General features: G+C 37.3%; 1 protein-coding gene and 1 pseudogene across 1 annotated transcript in view; one reads left to right on the top strand and one right to left on the bottom strand.

The window, feature by feature from the left end:
* Positions 1-24,421, top strand: part of PPP1R1C (protein phosphatase 1 regulatory inhibitor subunit 1C) — a 104,461-nt gene that overhangs the window by 65,122 nt on the left and 14,918 nt on the right. The window lies entirely within an intron of this gene.
* LOC138380794 (developmental pluripotency-associated protein 2-like) lies at positions 1,134-17,791 on the bottom strand (annotated as a pseudogene).

Raw genomic sequence — 24,421 nt, 5'->3', positions numbered from 1 at the left:
GCCATTGGGGGCCTTCTCAGTTGACTCCTGTGTTCCATTGACATACTCTATTAACACAGGGGTATTTGTTTGTTTTAGCATGTCCTTACTTTCTGGGACTACAAGATACTTGAGGCTCATTTTGTGTATTTCTTGCCTTAGTCCTAGAATCAGCCATTTTTCCAAGGAGCCCTCAAATACAATTTTAATTCCTACTGGAGTCATTATACTGTAAAATATATGTTTGTATCAGCATATGGTTACCAAAAATGGAGAAATCTATCTCTTGCTCTGCAAAAATGCATGTGCAACATGTCCATTAGTGTAGGAGAGGTAAGGCTACACTATCAGCATGCCAAGATGTATACCCTCCACTCTTATTAATGCTAATGGAAGTTCCAGGAAGACAAAACAATTCCTCAACAGTAGAATAGGCAGATACTGTCTTTATGAGCTTGCCCTCGTTCATTTAATACCATACAATGTTTCTTGATGTTTTTTGGGACAAAATTGGTCCAGCCCCTTTATAAATGTAGAATTAGTAATAAATTTGCAGCCCTCTTGGCAATTGGCTGTTTGTTTTACTTAAATCAGAGATTTTTAAAAAATGTTTATCATACCGTACACTTTTGTAGTGCTTCAACATACGCAGTATGTTTTTGTAATTTATTTGGCTTTTACAGAAAACCATGGAAGGTAATAAAGATTGTTTATTTTAAAGATCATTTATTTTAGAGGAAAGTGAGGCTCACAGCAGAGCAAGGTTCTTTTGCTAAATGTCCCTCCTCTTTACAAGGTTAAATTGTGACATGAGTCTTTTTTAGGGCATCCCAGGAAATTCTGTTCGAATAGCTAGAGGCCTCATTTTTTCCATTTGCCCATCTATCCTGTTTGCCCCAATTAAAATCTAGAGATCATGCAGCCTTATAACTTAATGGAAAGTTTTTACAAGATCCTTTTTATACCAATGTTTCTACAAAACGCTTGGTACTTTTGTTTTTAATAATTTTTATATTGTAGGCTCCTGTTACAGATCCATATGGAATAACAACTTTGTAGTCTAACTGAGCTTGCCTTTAAACTTGGCTCTCTCCAATCCACCTCCGTCCCCCAGACCACTGAGCATACAAACCTGACTCTTGTTTTACACCCCTTCAAGTGTTCCCCGATTCCTTCGCATTAAGGCCCTGGAAATGGTGTGCTGGGCTGTTTACGATCTGGCTTCCTCGTGCCTGTCCAGCCTCACCTGCTGCCGCAGCCTCCTTTTTGTCCATGCCGCAGCAATGCTGAGCTGCATTTAGTTCTTTGAAAATAATACACGGTTTCTGGCCTTCTTGCTTTTGTTCTGCAGTGTCATTTGCATACAAGGCCTTTCTCTGTCTGCCTAACCCCCAATTCTAAATCCTTTGAGTTGTGCTCCTCTGAGATTCAGAACCTATATATGTGATATCTGTAATTCCCTTGAGCTACACTGCGATTCCTTGAGGACAGCGCCCATGTCTTATTTGTCTTCCAGCATTATTCTTATTTGTCTTTTATTGGTATTTTAGAAGGCTCTTAATAAATGCTGAATCAGTGAGTAAATAATCTTTCTGATTTAAAAATGAGTTCAACGTGGCTTAATTTTAGCCATACTGAAAAAAAAAATCACAAATTTCTGGTGTATATTTTACTCACTCACTGACTCATTCCCTCACTCACTTACTCACTCACTCATTCCCTCACTCACTTACTCACTCATTAAGGCTACGGGCATTTGTAAAATGCTTTCTATCTACCAGTTCATGTCATTGGCTCTTTTAGTTCAGGATGAGGTAAGTGCAGTCTTTGTCCATAGGAAAAATGAAGTCAAATGAAAAAGAAAGTTGTGTAAAAAATAATTATAAGCTCCCTGAGGTTAGTATGGACAATGGGATTTGAACGTGGAGGAGGAAATATCTAGCTGTCCCTGTCACAGTGAGGGAAGACCTCACAGAAGAAATGAACTTCATCTGGCAGTTGAGGGATGAGTCAGATTTTGGTAGAGAAGCTTCAGGGGGGGATTCCAGACACAGGTTTGGCAGACCCGGAGGCACAGAGTGTGAAAGATCACGTGGACTCTGGACACTGGGCTGGGGGCAGAACCTGCGCAGGAGAGGACGCTGAACAGTTGCTGGGGACTTGTCAAGGGTTGTCTGGGTCTTGTTCTCAGGTGCTGGGATTTTATCCAGACACAACAGAACACTCTTGGCTGATTTTTTGTTTTTGCCTTAAAAAAAAAAAAAAAAAATCCCGGTCATCACAAAAAAGTATCTTTTTTTTTTTTTTTTTTTTAATTATTTTTGTAGAGATAGGGTCTCACTATGTTGCCCAGGCTGGTCTTGAACTCTTGGCCTCAAGTGATCCTCCCCCCTCAGCTTCCCAAAGTGCTGGGATTATAGGTGTGAGCCACTGTGCCTGGCTACTTTTTGATAATTTTTAAGATTACTTGATATGTTGATACTCTTGTGTGTGCTTTGAAGATGTGGGAGCAGGGGTGAGGGACAAAGAAGTCGATTCACAGAACTAATTTTTGAAAACACAACCAAATAGCTTAGGTTGTATTTGCCACAGTTCATCTGCCTGTTCCCAATACTCTTATTTATATAAGAATGGCTAACTGCTAGCACCAGCCTCACTTTTTTTTCTTTCATGCATTTAGACTTTCTAAATAATAGCTGTGACTTTGAGATGTTGAAATACTCATCATATTATCTTCCAAAATAGATTAATGGAAATCCAAATAAAAATGTGCTATAATATAAAAATGTCAAGATAAATTGAGAAATTGGTTCTTAGTGGGACAAATTTAAGATAGGATTACATTCTTCACCAACCTGTGCCGGTCCATAAAACTTGTCTGAACATTTTCCCTCTTAAAACCTTATATTCTTGTCTGAACTTCAAAGAAAAGTCTGATCTGCAAGATAATTTAAAGAACAGTTTTATTAATTCCTTTCTCAATAGGTAATCGTGACAAAATACTCCACATTTCAGCTGTAGCGGAGCTGGCTGGATTCCTTCTGTGGCGTATTTTCTGTGGGACAGCAAGGGACACCAGCAATGCTGTCAATCAATATGAAAATATTTATTAAACTTAAGCAGTGCAAAGTTCTGAGCTGTGTGTTATTTTAAACAAATGAACTACCGAGTTCTAAACACTCTAGGTCAAATTGTGAAGAAGGTTTATAATTTTGGTTCTTTCATTAAGGGAGCAAATACCAAGTAGGATAAGAATGTCCAAAGGTTACACTTTCAGGAAATTACTAGACCAACAATAAAAAAATTACATGATAAGCATTGAATTTATGATCTGTATTCTACATTGTATCCTGTCTGGTATAATTACCAATGGGAGACACATTATATTTTCTTTGTCCTTGAAAGGTATACTGAAGCTTTCTTTTTATTCTGTTTTTTCGATTGCAGTGACTTTATTTTAGTGGCTTTTCAGAACCTAAAAAAGAGTCTCTTTTGATGGGGCTGTCACCCAGTCAACCATCTTCACTGTGGAGTCCTTCCTAATCACTTGATTCTGTTTTGAGGATCACAAAGATTGCTTCAAATATCACTTCTTCCATTCCTTCATATTAGGTTACACCTTCTGAAAGTACATCCCTCTTTCTCTAATAATTTGAGGTGGCATATTCTGGTCTCCTACATTGTGTTCAAACCAGGTTGTTTCTTCTTCTCCATTGCCATTGCTGCTTGCATTATCTTCTTATGCCTCTTAGCACAGTCAGGGCATAACATATTGTCTTCTAGGCCTGGAGATGGGAAATGGCAGGCTGGCAACAGGAGGAGAGAAATCATCATCCTGGGAGTGGCAGGCACCCAGGCCTGACCTGCATGAAACTGAAGGCGAACCCAACCCTTTGTTTCTGTTGAGAGAGTTTCACCATGGACCACACACCACCTGACGCCAGAGCCTTGGGTCAAAAGGGCCCCTCAGCAGAAGCAGAAATGGAACATGAATTTACAACCTTAGGCTGAGCAGCTCTTGTAACAGTCCTTCCCACAATGCCAACGAAGATTGCCAAGGTGACAAAATCACTTCAACCATATTAGTCTCTTCTGCTTTCTCATTCATCTTGCAACTTTCCTGAAGCCTTGCTCTCTTGGTCCCTGTCTTGTGTTTCCTTGAATATGGCCATAATCTGGCCTCCTGTGATGCTTCAGGAATATCATGTTTCTGTTCAGGATAAGCATGCTGCTGAAGTCTCAGAAAAACTTCTATTTTCTTGCCATCAGTACTCAAATTGAGTTGCTGGCACCTGTTCCACACAGTGTCTCAACACACATTATTAATGGGAGGCAAACTGGTTGGCAAGGGAAGAATTGGTGTTTTATGTCTAGCTTTTGGGGGAGCTTTGAACTGTTCATTTGTTAGAGGTAGATGCACTTCATTGTATTTTCCAGGCTTGTTCAGTTTGACATCAGAAGTTGGAGAAACAGTTGATTCCATTTGTTGTTCTATGTTTGCTTCATCTCTAACTGGAACCAATGTCAAAGTCACACTTTCCTCATCATCTATTTCCTCCTCAGAGAGATTCTTCTTGCTACTCTCATGATTTGAGTCTTTATCTTTTTATTCTTTTAACAGTAATTGTGTGCACTGCACTCTTGAGTAACCATGTTACACTTTACTTTCAAAACCAAACTTAAGTTATTTTATTGACTTCCCACAAACTATCTTAGGTCAAGGTTCTCCCATGCTTCCATCAGTATAACACCCACAAGACACCTCAGCTTTAAATACAGCTGAAACTAGAATTGAGAGAGGCCTTAGAAAACTTGAAATGGCTATCATCTTGCTCTTTCTGTATCTGAGGCTGTCACTTAGCCTATTATTAAATTTTAATTCTTTAAAGCTTATTGGTCCTCCTGGCCCCTGGAAGTCTGAGAACAAATGAAAAAGTAAGCAGTAGAAGTAACAAGTCAAAGGGCTGCAGGAGATGTAAGAGCTGGCTGTCTGATGAGTGAAGAAGTGGAAACACACAACATTTACACAATGACATCACTGTGTAGGGCAAAAGATGATCAAAACAATGATTCAGAGTCACTAAGGAAAAAGTTTCACTATTTGTATTATCATGTGTATTTTAAAAGGCAGGAAAGTGGATTCATTCATTCAGAGACACAGTCTCACTCTGTGGCCCAGGCTCAAGTACGATGACTCCCAGGCTCAAGCCATCCTCCAGCCTCAGTCGCCCAAGTAGCTAGAATTACAAGCACACACCACCATGTGTAGCTAATTTAAAAAAAAATTTTTTTTGTAGAGATGGGGTCTTCCTATGCTGCCCAGGCTGGTCTTGAGCTCCTGGCCTCAAGCATTCCTCCTGCCTCGGCTTCTCAAAGTGCTGGGATTACAGGTGTGAGCCACCACACCTGGCCTGGAAAGTGGTTTTAAATGCCACTCTTTTTTAGAGTTTTTACTCAATGTGGTGTGTATTCCACATGACATGAAAGTACAAGTGTTCATGCCCTTTAATTCTTTCTTTTTGTGCAGCCTGATATCCACTCTTGATGATCTTCTACAGTAGCCACTGGGTTGGTTAATCAGGGTGTGAAACGTCAGGAAGTGGGGAGAAGTCTAGAGCTCAGTGGCTCATAAACTGGTGTTCTAGTCCGTCAAAGACATTAGGGAGGGTATGAAAACAAACTTGGCCTACTTAGAAATTTTGCCTAGGTCAACACCCTACCTCCTACACAAAGCAGAAGTTTCCTTTAAAATCATTCTCAGAAATCTAAAGGTAAAGACCTACTTGTAAGATTTCTTTCATTGCCTGTGAAGCATTTCATCTGCTTTGAAAAGCTGGAAGGGCCACTTTGAAACAATAGGTGTTTCTCCTTTTACTTTTAGAGTGAACTCTTGAGACAAATTTCATGGCTCTTCATTGTCGTAAGTAAACATATGTGAAGGCTTTTGTTATGGAGTATTTTAGAAAATAGTAATCACAGTAATAGTAAATTATTCCTCCATACTATGATACTTAAAGAAATATTTCACCTAATTTTAAATTCTTCTTGATTGCTAACCCTATGCAAGAATCTATGTCCACTTCATGTGAACCCATGAAGTCTGAGCATCCTACTTCAAATTTTGAAGAGTTTCCTTTTTGGATTCATTTGATGATCTAGAGATGGTAAGTTTTACCTCAACTTACAGTAGTTCTGTGAAAATATATTTCATGTACTGAAAATTACTGCTGGATGATAATGCTTATGTCATGTAAAAATAGGTCTCAAAATAGATTTTTATATGGCAAAAAAAACAAAATTTTTATAAAGTTGTTATAAATGTATTTTATTTTTAGTATTTATCATGTGCTATTTTTATTTTTAGATTTTACATTTGGTTCCACTGTTTATTATGTTTGCCTTGAAAAAATTTATTATTGTGGTAATTAGTCTGGGTCTTCTAGGACAATTCTTACTGTCTCTAAAGTTATCTATAAATCAAGGATTTCAAACTTCTAGAAAAATGAGATGAGAAGAGAAATCTTGTCCTTCCACCTGTTCATCTTTTTAAAAACACAAGCAAAAGGGACATGGCCCTGCCTTTGATGTTAATGAAGGAATAATGTATGTAAAAATCAGGTCAGGGGAATGGAGGGAAGGAGTATTGGATCTGTGATTTCCTGCCCTGCTCCCCTTTCATGCCTCAAGCCCTGATGGTTAGTGAAGTTGATCAGAACTCTCCCAAATTTTCTAACCCTACCGCCCACTTTGACATAATTCCCCCTCTATGCAATAAATTAATCAGCACTTGTGCAATAGTTTCTCTCAAAGTATTTTTCTATTGATCTTTCTCAATTGAGTATGCCTGTAGTATCTTGCTTATGCTGTTTTCTTTAACTTTCCTGTTTTGCTATTATTGAGTAACTCAATTGGATTTTAAAAAACACAACTGAAAATCCTACCTTGAAGAAATATCTTTGCCGAAGATTCTTAGCCTATTTGATAATGTTGATCCCTATATACTCCTTTGTAGCTATCTTACTTACCCTAAACATTATGAAAATAATAATGGAATTACTTTTTCTTTGGGCTTTCTTATAAGATGGTAGGCAAAGTGTCATTTGATTATTATTGCTTAATTAATCTTCTATAATTACTTGGGCATGCAGATGTGTCCTGGACATAGTGAAAACTTCAGAAAAATTCTAATCTACCTTCACATTTAAAAAGAAGTACAACATAAATATTTCTTTGTATAAATAAAAACTAAAACTCTGTTATATGACCTCAAAGAACCCCACAGCATGCCAAAATATGTTTCAAGTTTCAGATTATTTAAAATTGCCACATTAAACTATTTGTTGTTGAGTATCATGAAAAGTCATAAATGAATTATTTTTTTTAATTAAGATACATTTTCTGAGCTAAACCATGTTAAGGAGAAAAACCTGATGATCAGTTTTATACTTAATGTGAATCAATTTTAATTAACATATCAATACATTAAAATTAGCTATGAAAAATATTCCAAAAGTAAATATCACAGGTCCTCATTGTCAGTGCCAAAGCTTTATTTCATCTTATTAAGATTAATTAATTGTTGAATCACCACGAGCCCCATGTTTTACTTGTAAGGCCAAACCAAAGAATTCTTTGCATTTATATCAGCATCCCTAGTTTTCCAGACAGGCATTTTAATCCCTTCTGATCTCTGAGATAAATATATTTTTTCACATAATTATGTAATTACTCAATAGACCAAAACAGATCCCGTGGAGCCACTCTAGTGTGTGCTGTATAAATAATGTTCTGTTCTACCCCTGGTAATTGGCCAATAGATCCCCCTAGGAGTGTTTTGATCCCTTAAATAAACACTACGTGGGCAAGGGGGGTTGACTCAGTATTTTCTTCATTGGTAATGAAAGCAGAAGGGCTTCACGTTCAGTGCTTATGGCGCCCTCTGCTGGTTCACAAAGTTTAAAAAGTATAAGTGGAAAACAATGTTTATGAACTAGAACCCCTGAGTGTCATTGTTGGTATGAAACAGGGTAAGCAACAGAAAGGCTGGTCACTTTTATGATTCTTAAGTTGTCAGCCACCGTGTTCACCATCTGCCTGTAACCATTCAACCTTTCTGTCTCCCTGTGGTGTCTTGCTTTTTATGGTAAAAAGCAGGCTGTAGAAATAGCAAGCAGGTATTTTTTTCTGGACAATCCTAACCAAAGTAAGCTCCATGAGCCTTGAGCCCCACTTCCACAGTTCTGTTCCTTCCTGAGGCAGAGAATTACTCACAGGGGGCCTTAAGGCACCTTTACTCCATATAGAGGTGTGGCAAATAAAAAATGTAAAGAAATGAACGTCTTTTTCAAACTGACCAATTAAAATCCTGTACATCTGATCTTTATGACATTGATAACTGTCTTCGTTTGGTTCAGGCCAAAAATAGCAGGGAAAGAGAAGACTGAATTAGGAGAACACTGGGCTTGCATCTCAGCTCTGATGATTCAAATCCCTCAGGTCTTCTTCAAGTGATACATCCTCTCTACTCTTCCCTGTACACATTTACAATTAGGAAATATTTGTCTCAGTCATTGTGAGAGTTAAATAAGGTAATGCATGTATAGTGCCCAGTATACAGCAGGTGCATTTTAATTGTAGTTAATGCTATTCCTGAGAAATCTGGGTTTCTGCCCCAACCAACCAAATGATTCAGAGCACTGTCAAAGAGAAATAATTTCTCTTCCAAACATACTGAAAGTATGGCCACATAATACATGGTCAATCATATAAAATACATAGTTTTTACTTAAAGGAGTTAATAGGATGTGACTTTACCATAGTTACATAATCTACAATCAAATTCTATTTATCTTTTGATATGAAGACAAGATCAGAAATATGGTTGACCCTACAGAATTGTAGATCCCAGAAACTATTTAATCAGGCTACAAAAGCAGGTAGGTAAACAGTATATTCTGATAAAGAGGATTTAGGTAATGAGTTGTAGATGTTGTCATGGATTATTACAAATAAATACATGTCTGTTTTAGCTCTCTATTGCTACTTGTATGGCAAATGTGTTTATTTTAGTATATTGGATTTTAACAAGAGAGTAAACAATGGTTTCATAGTCAAATAGCTAGGTATGGAAAAGTGGTTTGAGCCTAACGTTTTATGTATTCTGAGCGACAGTTTGCCTCCAACCAACGCTGTGCTGTCTCCACTCCTCTACGTAGGTTAGTTCACTCTTTATAATCAGGTAATAAAAAAAATAACAGAGGCAGTACAGGTAGGTAGTGGCCGAGTGCAAAATCCGAAGCCAGAGGGTCTGGGTTTGAATTCTTGCTCCATTTAGTTGTCTGACCTTGAGAGGGTATGTTGGATGCCTCATCTATGTTTCATTTTCTTCACGAATAAAATGGCAGTGGTAATAAAAGTACACACTTTGTATCAGTTTCTTATGGCTGCCTTAACAAATTCCCACAAACTGCATACTTAAAACAAAAGAGAAATGTATTCTCTCACAGTTTGGGAAGCTACAAGTCTGAAATCAGCAGGACCACACTCCCTCCGAAGGCTCTAGAGAAGAATCTTTCTTGCCTCTTCCAGCTTCTGGTGGCCCCAGGTGTTCCTTGGCATGTTGTCAGGTTGTCCTTGGAACGCGGCTCCAATCTCTGCCTCTCTGGTCACATGGCCTGCCCTTCTGTGTCTATGTGTCCTTTCCTCTTCTTATAAGGACACTGATCATTGGATTCAGGATATTGGATACCTAATGCAGTATGACCTCATCTTAATTACATCTGCAAAGACCTTATTTTCAAATAAGGTCACATTCTGAGGTTCTATGTGGACATGAATTTTTGGAGGACACTATTTAAATCACCACTTACCTTACAGGGTTGTTTGGAGGACTGAATGAGTTACTGTACGTAAAGCACTAGAACAATGCCTAACACATATATTTTAGTTACGGCAACTTCTAAAATTCTATTACTCAGTTTCCCCCAAGTGACAAATGTGTCTTAAGCTCAAGCTATCTAAAATTGTCTTCATTTTCATTCCCAAACGAGAACCACTGGATCCTCCAATTCTTGTAAATGGTATCACCACCTCCATTTGCCCAGATTCAAAACCTTAACATCATTTATATCTTCTCCTTCTTTGTTTCCATGTCTAAGCAACCACTTGATCCTATGGAGTGTACCTTGAAAAAAGTCCATTTGTTGTAGTCTTACTTCTCCTTTTCCAAGTCAGGCTCTCTTTAACAGTCGTTCAAATGGAAAATAGAATAATATCATACCACAGTAAAGCACAGTAAACGCACACACATACACATAGTTCAGATAGCAGAAATATAATCATATTTCCTTTAATTCAGGCAATAGGTCTATTTAACTATTTAATTAAAAAATAGAGTATGATATACAATAATGTGGCCTCATTTAGTGGCTTATTTACTCAGTCATATAAATTGACTCTATTGTAGAAAAAAGAAGCTTTGAATACGGAAAAAAGAAAATACGTATTATGCTTCTAATCTATAAAGTTTAAATGAAGGCATTTTAATATGCATTGATTCTGTTAAGACATTTTATAGGTCTGGCCTCAATCTTCTTATCAATAAAATATGATCTTGAGAAAGTGATTTAAATTCTCTAATCTTACAGATGACATCTTATCATCTGTAAATTGAAGTTATACCTACCCGTGAGGTTTTCATAAAAGTTAAATGAGAGAACTATACGTAAAATGCTTCAGCACAGTACTATTGCTCTTAATACATGGTCAATAAATGTTAGTTATTACATATAATTTTAGGATCATACTGACATAAACCTCTCTAAAATTCTTGTACCTATTTGATTACTGCTTCATTTGATAGTTCATTTTGTTTAAAGTGTATTTCCAGATTCTGTTGAATTTTAGCAAGGCAGTATGATTTGGCACATTGTGTGCAACTGTTGGGAAGAATTTGGTTTCTGAATCTATAGCTGCTGGTGGGCAAATGAAAAGCCAAGTGGTGTACTCTTTTTTGAGCCTAGCGCCCTCTAGTGTTCATATTTATAAAAAGGGTTGAAATGGAATATGAAAATTAAATAGCAATGGTAAGCACTCAGTAAATGGTGGCTGTCGGTGTTATATACATTTTTTTCAAGTTTTGGTTTCTAGGTGAATATGAATGAGTGCCTTTAACCTCTTTTTATTCTTCTTTCAACGAATTATGGTTCAGAGGTTATATGAAGTATCTGGACAGAAAGCATTAGGACATTGTGATGGAAACTCTCAAAATCCTTACATTTCTATTGCTAGAATAATCAAAATACGTTCAGCATCTGTTGAGTGTTGAGCGTCTGACTAGCACTGGATCACCTGAAAGTGATCACTCAGGAAAGCCTTAATTCTGTGGTACAACTAATGGGGTTAATGTAGAAGTGAGCTTTGATAACTTCCGGGCCTTTAAAAAACAATCATGCCATGTTAAAATATGCCATAATAAAAACTCCTGCACTTAGCAGGAATTACACTGACTGTTTCTAATGTGTGTGGGTGAGAAGCCACTCAGACTGCTCTTCACATACACCTCAGATACTACACAAGGCACGCCCCTTTCACTATGGCTTCGTATTTGTTTATTCTGCATATTACCAATTCCTTATGCCACATGTTAAGTCACAAAGTCAGAGAGAGGGAAGCCTCATGTGCAGAAACATTGTAGTTAATGGGAAAATAAATACTGAGAAGTTTTCTGACTACATACACCCCTGTAACATATCCTTTTTAAAAAATGTCTTTTTTTATTCTTGTAGCTTAAAGAAATGAACAAATATTATTACTCTGACAAAACTGATACCAACATGTTAAGATTTGAGCAGGATTATGTATATGCCTTTACCTATCATTCTGTTTCCCATAAGGACACACAAAGACATTTTTCACTCTTAGGAATCTTATGAGCTAGTTAGGAATTCTCACTTCACCCCTGCAAAGAATAGAAACACATTCATGAAGCAACTGATGAAAACATGCATGTGAAATTGGAAGTCATTTGCATTTAAAGTGATAGAACTTAGAGTGGTGATTCGAGGGGATGCAGTTAAGATAATATTTTATAGCAAAGGTCTCACCTGGTTTTCAAGTAGGTCTTAGATTATGTTTGACAAAATCATGGGACGCGGTCTCTAAAGCACACGTGCATGTTTTTGGCATAAAATCATGGTTGGAAGGTTACCCTGAAGGTCGAAGGGACCAGGTTAACTGAGTTTCAGGTTGACTTGGTCACTGGAGGCTGGGGGGTGGTGCTGTGGGGGCTGATTCTGAGTACAGGGTCCATTCTGTCACTCACACTTATTTATTGCCCTGCCTTTCTCTACTGGCTCTGCGTCTGAGTTCCAGAAGAACACAGACTCCACAGATGCTGAATATATGTTGATTATCCCAGCAATAAAAATACCAGAATTTCAAGATTAAGAGTTGTTTCAATCAAAGTACTGTCAGACCCTGAAGGCCTAACCAATATTACTTAGGGACCCCTCTAATCAACTGTAAAATAAAGGGAGAAAGGGCATTCTTCCCTGTTTTGCCCCATATTATCCTCTGCCTTGGTGACAGGAAGACTCTAGTTGACAATGCTTTATGGAGCAAAGATGTACCTGATGGGAAGCTGCAGCACTCAGTGGAGTCTGGTGACACCCAGTGGGAGAGCATGGTACCTAGTGGGATAGAATCAGTACAGCCCAACTGGAATATGCTTACTTGTGAACACGGTTACATACTTACACCCTGAAAGGTTCTGGGAGCTGTGGGATGGGCCCCAAGGGCATAATGGACTTTTAAAGGCACCTTAGGTGGGTCCTAAAGTCCAAAAAAGAGGTTTGAGGTATTTGTGATATTGAGATCCCATGAAATCCTCAGGTTGCTAAAGTGGAGGAAAAATCAAGTTATAAAAGAAATATCAGATTTTCATATTTTCAGTTATTAATAGGTTTTTGAATCTTCCAAACAAGAGTTGAATACATCGAAGATAAAAATTAATTTTTCTTATCTATTTTATTTAACAAGTTTCTTTCATGCACATCCGTCCCTGTATACATAAACACACACACTGCCGTCCAGAAAAGTAAGAGGTTTGAATATTCACTCTTTAATTGTAGGAAATGGGTAGCTACTAAAATTTTTGCTCTTAAATGTTCAACAATGGTGTATATAGATTTGTTCCTTGGCCCTATTGGAGTGTTGGAGTATAAACATGAATATGGGTGCCAAAGATGGTACTTCTAAAAGATAATTAAATTCTGGTTCAATTTACTTTAGACAAAATAGGAAATGTCTTACCTCCTATTGCCTCCAGCTTCTCACACTAAAAACAATCCCTAAAGAATTTGCTGTGCGTAATGTTTTTGCTGCCTAAGGCAAGTGTGTCTGCTCTAACTGTATGACAGAATTGACCCCATTATATTTGTTGAAGTTCAAATATTTGTAGTTTATTTCCAGTGAATAAACTACACTGCAACATGCCACAAGGGAAGCTGTTTTAAAACAGAAAAGGAACAGAGAAGAAAGCTGATCACATAACACACATGTTTGTTCTACTTTGCCTTCTAGTATAGTTTAGTTTCTGGTCAAATGAAAGTGTATTGATAAATCCACAAAAACATAAATTCAAGAAAGATTTTAGAATACATTTTTTAAAATTATACTATAAAATAACCTAGAAAATGTAGATAAACATCATATATTGGGTCTGGAAATGTAAATTTATTTATAAAATATACTTAAAACATAAATGTAAAGTTAAGGTAAGAATTTATAAATAAAAAGAAATATAAGAGAGGGCTATAGAAACCAATAGAAAAAAATTTCAAAAGCCCAAACATTATTATTATTAATTATTATTATTACTATTTTAAGAGACAGGGTCTTGCTCTGTCATCCAGGCTGCAATACAGTGGACTGATCATAGCTTACTGTAACCTTGAACTCCAAGGCTCAACCAATCCTCCCATCTCAGCCTCTTGAGTAGTTGGGACTATAGGAATGTGCCATCATCGGCTAATTTTTTAATTTTTCGTAGAGATGAGCGTCTCACTGATATGCAGGCTGGTCTCAAACTCCTGGCCTCAAGGGATCCTCCCAAAGTGCTGGGATTATAGGCTTGAGCCAACTAAGCATGGCCTCAAAACTTATTGAAAGATGAATGGCAGACTGGAAAACAAGTAGACAAAATGTTATCATCATTATATTCAAAGCTCTTATAAGTCAAGGAAAGAAATACTAATGCTTTAAGAGAAAGATGAATAAAAGTTGTGAACACTTTATAGAAAAAATATTAATGTCTCAAAACAAAAAAGCTAAATCTCATTCATAATTAAAAATATATAATAAAGCAATGTACTAATTTAGAATTTTTCTTTAAAAGAGTTATACTAAAACTTCGTGAGCATATGGGAAAAGAGTCACCCATACATTGTTATTGGAATAAAAATTGGTGCCACTTTTTCAAGAAAATGAAAAATGCACAACCTCTTGTTACAAGATTCTACATTTATGAATCTGTTATAAACATGATGTGGAGGAAAATGAACACCCTAAAACATTAAGTGAAAAAAGCTGGATTTATAATTACCTTTGTGCCTGTCTTACATGTTGTATGATCTCAATTTTGTAGAGAAAATGGAAAAAAAATACAAGTATTAACAATAGTTATCCACCTGAGAGGCTATTTTACACAAAAAAAGGATCTGGATGATTAAAACAATAAGCCTCTGTATGTGTACACTACATCAATGAATATATATCTATATCTATATACCTCCATGATATACTACTAACATATAAATTCATTGATTAACACAGTAATCACCTAGGTAATACCTGCTAGGTGACTAATCTAACAGACATCTTAAATGTAACATTGTCCCTGCCAGAAACCCTAATCTGTCCTCTACTAACTCCCTTACTAAGGGGGGCAGGGGAGGGGGAAACCCAGAAACAAACAAAAAACTTGCTCCTCCTGAAATTTTCTTCCTCTCAGTTAATGATATCTCCGTAACTCCCAGTTATGGCCAAAAACTTTAGTCTTCCTTGATTTCTTTTTCACTCTCATATTTCATATTCAATGTATCAGGGAATCCCATTGGTTCTTCTCTCAAAAAATGTCCAGTCACTTCTCAAGGTGCCTATTATTACCACTCTTGTTTGAGTTATCACTATTTTTCACCGATAACTACAATTACCTCTTATTTATTTATTTATTTATTTATTTATTGAGACAGAGTCTGAGTCTGTTGCCCGGGTTAGAGTGCTGTGGCGTCATCCCAGCTCACAGCAACCTCAAACTCCTGGGCTCGAGCAATCCTCCTGCCTCAGCCTCCCCAGTAGCTGGGACTACAGGCATGTGCCACCATCCCTGGCTAATTTTTTTTCTATATATTTTTAGTTATCTGGCTAATTTCTTTCTATTTTTAGTATAGATGGGGTCTTGCTCTTGCTCAGGCTGGCCTCGAACTCCTGACCTCGAGTGGTCCTCCCGCCTTGGCCTCCCAGAGTGCTAGGATTACAGGACTGAGCCACCTCACCCAGCCTACAATTACCTCTTAATGGGTCTGTGGTAATACTTTGCACACTGCAGTCTATTCTTAATACATCGACCAGAATGATTCTTTAGAATCTTTGTAAGGTCTGCAAAGCCCAGGGTCTGGATCCCCTCTACCCTCTGACCACCTGCTACTGTGACGCTAATTCACCCTTCTTGAAGCACCGTGGCTTTTTTGTTGTTTCTTAAAAGTGCCCATCAGCCCCTTGCCTCAGGGTCTTTGCACACTCCTGAGTCAGCTTCCCCTGCTCTATATTTTCTCATGGTACTTTTATTTCTCTGACATTTTTTATTTACTTATTTATTATCTGGATCTTCCTGCCAAAAATAAGCACCACAGCGTCACGAATTTTGGTCTTTTTTGTTTACTTGCATACTTTACTTGTTTACTTGTAGAGATGAGAGTCTCACTATGTTACCCAGAAGAATGCCTGGCACACAGTAGATACTCATGAAATATCTATTGAGTGAATGAACAGATTCTGAGTGACCATGAGCTCCACGAAGCAGTGGCTGTGCCTATTTTGGTCATTACTAGACCCCCAGAGCCTAGCTACTGTTGAGCCCTTAGTGGGTACTAAATGGGTGAACAAGAATGACTGGGCTTATCAATTATGACACAATCTTTGGTCACAAGTCCATAGTTCACATTATCATGCATTTTTCTTTCTTACTCCAAATTACAAATCTTTGCAAAGCTTTATAAGCTACGCAAAGATAATAAGTATTTAATGAGCTCCCACAGGGCATAACCATAGGCTAGGAAATGAAGCAGTGGTAATCATGGCAAATGATGCTATTAAAATGACCTGGTCCAAGTGCTATCACCATCTCAGGAAGCAGAGTGATCTCTTCTTGGCTTTCTTTTAAGTGATATGATTTTTTTTTTTTTTTTTTTTTGGTAGCCCTCAGTAGTTATTTTTTTTTTTAACTTTTGTGGGATTTTCCCCCAACTTTTCATTTTCAAAAATTTAAAACCCACATGCATCCTCTAATTGCAGACATCGTATGATAGATTTAAAGCTTTACAGGTAGATCTCTCAGGCGATTGCCTTGAACCTTTCCCCTCTGTAGTTTGCTGGAATAATCAGTCAAGAGGGAAGCAAATCTTATAACAATTCCCCATTTCCTACGCAGAGACTTTATTAACAGTAATATTCTGACCTCCATGCTGTAGGCTACTAAAACCAAATTCTTTGAACGTGTTTTTTGGGACTCTTGCTGCGGAAATCTTCTCGCACAATTAAATTTTCAAGAGACTCGCTATCACTAAACTGGGAACCACTGATGAATTTTGGAGGAGGGTTGTTGATGTTCATCCATAGCAGCCCCCTATGTGGAGTTTAATTTTTTGCTTAGCCATCAGAGTTCATGGGCAGAAGTCAAAATGATGAGGACATAAAGTGAGGCTCTAACCAAGGAATATGTGTCTGTGACTTCCATGGTGAGACAGAGATTGGCAATTAGGCAAAGCTGACTAGGGGTTTAGCAGTTTTCTTATCATTTGATTCCTTTTGCATGGGTATTCTAGCTGCATTGACTATTTCTTTTTCTCTACTCCTTAGTAATGTGTTCTTTCCTGAGACCTATGTGTTTGGTTTAATGTAATCAAGCCTAAGGCAAACAAGTTTGCTAATAGGATTACTAGTAGCAAGCATGCTATAAACATGCTTGCCCTAAATGAATCACCATCATTTCTTGTAGCACGCAACATTCCTTCTTCAAATTCATTTACTCTGTCTTAACAAAATCTGAATAGGAACTAGACCTCTAGGCCTTTTGGATAGAGTGAGACAATCTCAAATGCTAAAGAGAAAGAATGAATGAAAAGCTGGATATTCTTCCATCTAGACAACCAGGTCAAACCGGCCCTGTGCAGGACCACCGTTTATGTCTTGCTTTTGTAAACTAAATCCTGTGATTACAGTGGAAATTCAGCTCTGAACAAGAATTCTTTTCAAAGGCCTCTCCAGCTGGAGCCAGACAATTCTGAAATAGATCCCAGCTGTTTGGATTATCTCAACCCAAGAACAACTAAATATTGCCACTGAAAGCACTATCAGTAGTAAATTCTGGTTTGAAGTTGTAGGTAGCTGGAAAGCCAAATCCTTAAAGACCACCCCCACTCAGCAGTAGCTTGGAAAGGATAGTGAGAGGAAGAGATTAATTCTTACTTGTGGTTTTAACTGGCCCAACTACCACAGTCCATTTGGTATCCCGAAGGATTCCAAGTATGAGCATGCTTTGCTAGATACGCATATTTCCAAGTTGGAAAAATTAGCCCTTTTCCAGGAAATCTTTAAATTTTGCAAACTTTAAAATAATGTTTAATATATTTCTTTATAAATCATCATTGTGGATTATGTATTTTGCCTCATATTTAGCTTTTTCATCTTTTTATAAATGCAAGCAGGTGTAGATATTTCTATAGCTAAAGTCTCATTTTCGATACAAAGTACAAGCAAGTATAATTTAAAGCTTACAAAAACACTCAAAAACTAATGTGGTAAATAACTAGAGCACAATTTCCTTTATTCATAATAATCATCACTAAATAGTTATTTAATCTGGTCATATTCTTAGTCATATGCTTTGTTACTAATAAAATCAATATAGTACATAGCACTTCCTGAAAATTGGATTTAATAATTTTATTCTCTAGGCAAATGTGCCCTAAGTTTTACTCAGTACCTAATAGCACAAATCTTTTAAAGCAATTTATATTTATTTAAATATATTCCATTTTTACATGCTTATAATGTATTCTGTCTTTGTACTCATATATTCATAAATTATATATTTGAATTTTGTTTTTATCTGAAAGCCTAACCAAAAGCAAATCATTTCAAATATGAATTTATAGTCTCTCAAGAAGAAATGGATTCATTTCCTTTAGTATATATGCTGTACATTTAATTTGGACATTCTTGTCTATGTAGAGTTAACAAACCTATCCTATATAAATACTTTGTATAAAATTGAATGTTAACTCTGATTGGGTAGCAGTTTGGAACGAAAGCCAAAATTCAACTTGCCACCTAATGTTATGTCAAATTACTGTTAAACAATTCTCTTGAACTATAAATTGTGTGAGAGAGAGCAAGGGGAAGTGAGAAAGGGAGAGAGAGAAGCTATGTAGTTCAATATACTCTCTTAAAATAAGGCTGTAAGGAGTTAATTGGTAAAGAATGTTTTTCCAACCTTAAACAAGTAGTAAATTAGGTGACATTTTCTATTTATAACTGATGAAAACCAGATGAGAATTTCTTTCTGCTATAACTTTCTAAGCAGAGCATTTGAAACCTCTGATGAATAGATAAGTTCAGTTTCCTTAAATGCTGTACTTAATATTTAAGCTGAATCTAACTTAACAGGTTCGTCTAATGAATAAATAAAACATTCCAGATGTAATCTTCCAGCAATAACAATATAATCTTAACTTCACTAAGAATAAATTTAGACAATATGCCAGGTTTTGAAAGTCAAATGCTTTCAGATGATAACTAGTAAATTGCCCAGAATATCTAAAGTTTCAAACTAAAATTTTAGAATCAAAATTCTCCATTCACACATGTACAGTCTTCATAATTGAATGAGAATATAAACCATTATTTTAAAAATAAAAACTTTAAAGTCTGAAAATATAAATAAACAACCTGCTTCTCAGGGCAGATGGAGTTGCCCAAAAGTTCTACTTTCATTTTCCAGAAACAAACACTTAAAACAGTCAACCAAGATCAGGATTAAAAGAGAAAATGAGTGTATAGTGTTGGATATGTTGAGTTCACAGTGCTTTTATTGGTGAAGGATTTTTTTCCAACCTTAAAGAAATAATAAATTGCCCTGGGAGAATACTTACACTTAAAAGCTAAGTAGGAAAAGCAGAAAAACAGCACAAAGACTGAGAAGGAGAGTTAATTGAATTTGGTAGGGGACCACAAGAAGAATTGTATCTCAGGAGCCAAGGAAAGTGGAATCTTCAGGAAAGAGTGAGCATTTAACAATGCAAAGACTGAGGTAGTATGAAATCAGAATAAAATATAAGAAATGCCAGGTGGATTAGGTCAATCAGTGGCCGTCTACAAACAGTTTAAGTGAAGAGACTCGGAGGCAATCACATTGGAGTAGGGGTCTGAGTGAATGGGAGGGAGAAAGTGGAGTCAGGAGCAGAGACAGCTCTTTTCTTAAAGGACAAATGCACTAGCAAGAGGAATATGCAGGGGTTCAAGGAAGTTTTGTGTGTTTTCTTGTTTTTAGGATAGAAGCTACTTGAGTAGGTTTTATAAACTGAGGGGCACAAGGGAATAGGGAGGATAGAAAGAAGTTCTGGACAGAGAGCAGAGGCAGATGCCAAGGAGACTGAAGTTGGACATGTGTATGGGAATCCCCTGGTGACCATCAGCAATCCCAATCCCCCCTTGCCCTGCTCTGTTTTTTTTTCTTTTCTCCATAGCATTGATACCTTCTATTGTACTATGTAACTCACCTATTGGTTCCATTTATTCTGTCTCTCTCTCCCTCACCTGTCCACCCTCAATCTCCTTCAGGGTCTTCTCATTTCCCACTATTCCCACTTACTCCTTAAATACAAGTGTCCTCCCAGGGATTTGTAAAGTTCATAGGGGCAGAGATCTTTGTCTTTTGTTTATTCATATATTTTATGTACCTAGAACATAGTGGCACCCAAGAAATACCTTTTGAATGAAAAGATGTTGGCTTGTAGAATGAAAAAGAAATGTTGGGATCAGTCTGAAAGTCTTTATTTTTTACCTAAAAAGTAGAAATAATTAAGCTTTGAGGAAGAGAGGGTAAAGAGAGATTTCTAATATTCTGAAAGTTGAACACTCAGTGTATAGACATGAAGTCATTCATGGAAGCCCATAAACCCCATTTGAGAATTGCCATGGCTTTTTCATCCCATATATTTTATTTTATTTTTAATTAGCTGCCACCATTAAACATTAGATTTAACATAAAATTTCAGAGTCTGGCTTGTCTTGGAAAGTAAGAAGATGTGGCAATACTTGACTCACTCCTCAGCATGACAGCAATCACTGGATCAGAGTTGAGGCTGTCCCCTCTCCCCTCTCCCCCCAGCACACATACACACAAGGTAAAGCACATAGTCTTCATTTGCCAAGTTCCCACCATTCATTTTAAGTGAATAGTCACTTAAACCTTAAGTGTACTGTGTCAATGGAAAAGAACCCAAACTCTGTAAAGTAATTTAAAGAGGTTTATTCTGAGCCAAGTATAAGTTACCATGGCCTGGAGCCACACCTAAGAAACCTTGAGCAAGTGGTCTTGCTGTGGTTGGGTTATACTTTGGTTTTATACATTTTTGGGAGACAGAAATTACATGTAAAGTCATAAATCAATACATGGAAGGCATACATTGGTTTGGCCCAAAAAGGTGGGTCATCTCAAAGTAGGGGATTCTGGATTATAGGTCAGTTTAAAGATCCTTTGATTTGCAATTGGTTAAAGAAATGAAGTTTTGTCTAAAGGCTTAGAATGTTTAAATTAAGATAAGGAAGTCTGCTAATCAAGGGCAAGCCACTGGATATATACTGAGACTCAAGTGATATGTTGAGTAAATTGAGGACTTGCAGGTGTGGGATTTAAGCTTTGTCTTGCATAGCCTTAGGCCTGTTAATGAGTTACAAGGCGTACCTCCAAGAAAGGAGCAGGGCATGGCGAGGCATGTCTGACCTCCCTTCTCATACCCAGCAACTCTGCTTTAGAGTATTTCTGGGGTGTCCTTAGCCAAGAGGGGTCCATCAGTCAGCTGGGGGGCTTAAGATTTTATTTTAGTTCACAGCTGTCAATTGTCATTTATTATTGAGCTTGAGCTATTGTTTTTTATAGCATGACTCCTTCATCCATTTATGATATTTGCCTGACCTCTTTAGGTGGTAGTGTCAACAATCCATGTTGTTGATAGTATTCAGCTTACAAATAACTCATGTTCCAATGGGGCTGTCGGAGAGACAAAATAATATATTTTCCTCACCCATTGCAAGGGTGGTGGCTGACACCCCACAACAAAAGTCAAGTTAATGGGACAAAAGCACAACAAATTTATTTAACCCAAGTTTTAGGTGACAGAGAGTCTTCAGAAACAAAGACCTGGAAAAACTCTATTTTTTGTGCTAAATCTGGTGAAAGAAGTAGACAGTTGAGGAAAAACATGATTGGGCAGAAAGGGATGTGATCTAATGGTAATAAACTGGGAGGAGTTTAGCAAGGTTTGTTTGTTCAGATTCTTTTTGTCCTGTAGACATAGGGCAGGACCCCTCTGGAATGAGGGTCTTATGATTACTTTCAGACGAGACAGGTCAGAGAATTTCTTTATGAGCATGCTTCAGGGGAGAAAGTCAGAATGACCTTGCTTCTGTGTATTTCCCTATCGCCATATTTTGGGGTAATATGTTCTGAGCTCCAACAGGGCTTCCCAATGCCCTTAGAAACAGATTAAACTCCTGGTCTGGCTGCTCCTATTCCTGTGCTCCACCTTCACAACTCTACACTGGCTTTAGATGCACCCCTACTTTCTGTTTTCAGTGGCCCCTTCCTTGTTCTTAAATAGGTCAAGCTGCCTCCAGCCTTTATATTTTCAGTTCCCTTTCCCTTCTTCCAGATTGTTAACACGGCTGGTTCCTTTGTTATCTCCCACTAGTGAGAGTGCAGGCTATAGGTCTTTTTTCTCAAAACCCCGATTCTTGTCCTAATTTTGCCATACAAGCAAACATCTGTTAATACTCAGCTCCTTCTGTCAAAATGATACAAGTCGTTCTGAAATTTCAACATATCTCAGCCCTCTGTCCTTTCAAGTTCTTCAATAAGTAACTTCATGAAAAGCTTACTCAAGGAAAAGGTGACCATTTCCTAGTGGCAGGACTAATTTAAACTTCTAGTCAGAATCAGGTTTCAAGACTGCACACAGGACAGATTGGAATCCTAAAACTAGGTTCCACTCTGAAGAATATATGCTATCACTAGATTTTAAATCCTGTTTATGCAAGCACAAGGATGCCCATTCAATAGCTAACAGACCTACTTAGATACCACTCATTTGTCTGCAGAAAAATTATTTCTAGCATTCTGTATGCTCATTAATGAACTTTCTGGTATTGATCAGAGTTACAAATGGTGCTTTTCTAAAGGAATAATGCTATTCTAAAATTTCTCACTGGAGTCTTTCAAATGCTAACTATTGCTGGAGTATCGGTCCTAATTAGCATAATGGAAATATTAACCAACTAAGGGGTAGATAAAATTAAAACGCACACTCACTCCTGACCATGTACATTCACATATACCACAGTCTCTATTCTGATGGGTTTTAAAAGAAATCATAGAAAACATAACAATTAGGAATCAGTAATACACAGAAAAAATGACTAAGAATCCTCCCTCCCCCTTCCCCCCAACCACACACACACACACACACACACACACACTCACACACATACTAGTTCTAAGTGAATTGAAATGGGTATAAAAAGTTAGTTTACTCCTGGGAATAAGAGGTGCCTGGTTCACCCCTTTATTCTTTCCATGAAACTTGTGAGATCTGAAGAAATTGAAGAATTGGCACCTCCCATTGTAACTTGAAATGTATTTTGTCACAGAAACAAGGTCAGTCTTGCTTTGGCTTGACATGCATCTGCTGGTTCCGCATTTGTGGATCTCTATGTGTTAATTAGGCCTTGCCGTCTTCCCTGAATGATTACCATCAACTCCAGATTATGTTCCTCCTCTTTTTCTCTCGCTGCTCTCTGAATAAATGATGGCACACAGGTGTAAAGGAGCAATGTAGAATTTCCTGAGGATTTTACAGGATGAACCGAGCAGAGGGTTTCATATCAAATACTCCAAGGCAAACTCTCTTAAAATCCTCAGGAGACATTTCTCTTCTTTCAGGTCTCTTCTACCTCTCATGTCATCAAACTGATGCTCTCTCTTCCTCTTTTCTTCCTTCAAATAGTGCTCAGCTCCTGGTGATTCCTTCCTCTCTCCTCTTTCAAAAGCAAAAGTGTTTCTTGTCTTTCATGTGTGTAGTAACCCCACCATTTTCTCTGAATCCTGGATGCCAATTGATATCAGGGACCCCAAACTCGCAGCCTCCACCATGAATGAGTTTATCAACACAGCAAACACAGGTCTTTCCTTCTGGAGGATTTGTATACCAGCAGTCTAGAGAAACAAAACAAAATTCCCCACATCATTACATCTGAACTTATAGAAGTATAGATTGGGTTCCAAACACTGTAATTATTTTTGAAACACAAGCTCTTTTGAATTTGGAGATTTATTGAATAATGGAAATGGAAAAAGATGTTCATTAACTTTGGATTTCCTTCAGATATGATGGATGTGGTTTCCTGTGATGATATTTGGTTTGTAACAAAAAGGCACAAGCTGTTCTGTTTCAGCACAGACTAATCTACAGTTATTTACATAAAGAGTATTAACTTAAGAACAGATATCTAAAAATAATTGGGAAATCACAAAAAGCACCCTAAAATAACTTTGCTGGAAAAAAAAACATGAACAATTTGATTCTAGTAATTGATTTCAACAGATGTCATCTGTCTCCCTACATTATTTAGGTGATCACATTTTCTAAAAGAAAAAATCAGGACTGAGGACATTTGCAATTTTGTAATAACATTGGTACAGGAAGTAATTCAAGAGATGCTGGAATTCCTGGGACATTTACATAATTTACGGGAAAAGTGCTTCAGGATATTTGAAATTAGTACTGTCCTAGACAAAGTTCTGTCTTATGCCAAATAACATCAGCCCTACAAATGTTAGACAGAGAATGGGGGGCATTCTAAATGTTATGATGTAAGGGGCAGTACA

Source organism: Eulemur rufifrons, chromosome 1, assembly GCF_041146395.1.
Source record: "Eulemur rufifrons isolate Redbay chromosome 1, OSU_ERuf_1, whole genome shotgun sequence".
NCBI classification, from domain to species: Eukaryota; Metazoa; Chordata; class Mammalia; order Primates; family Lemuridae; genus Eulemur; species Eulemur rufifrons.
This window is presented reverse-complemented; position numbering and strand designations above follow the sequence as displayed.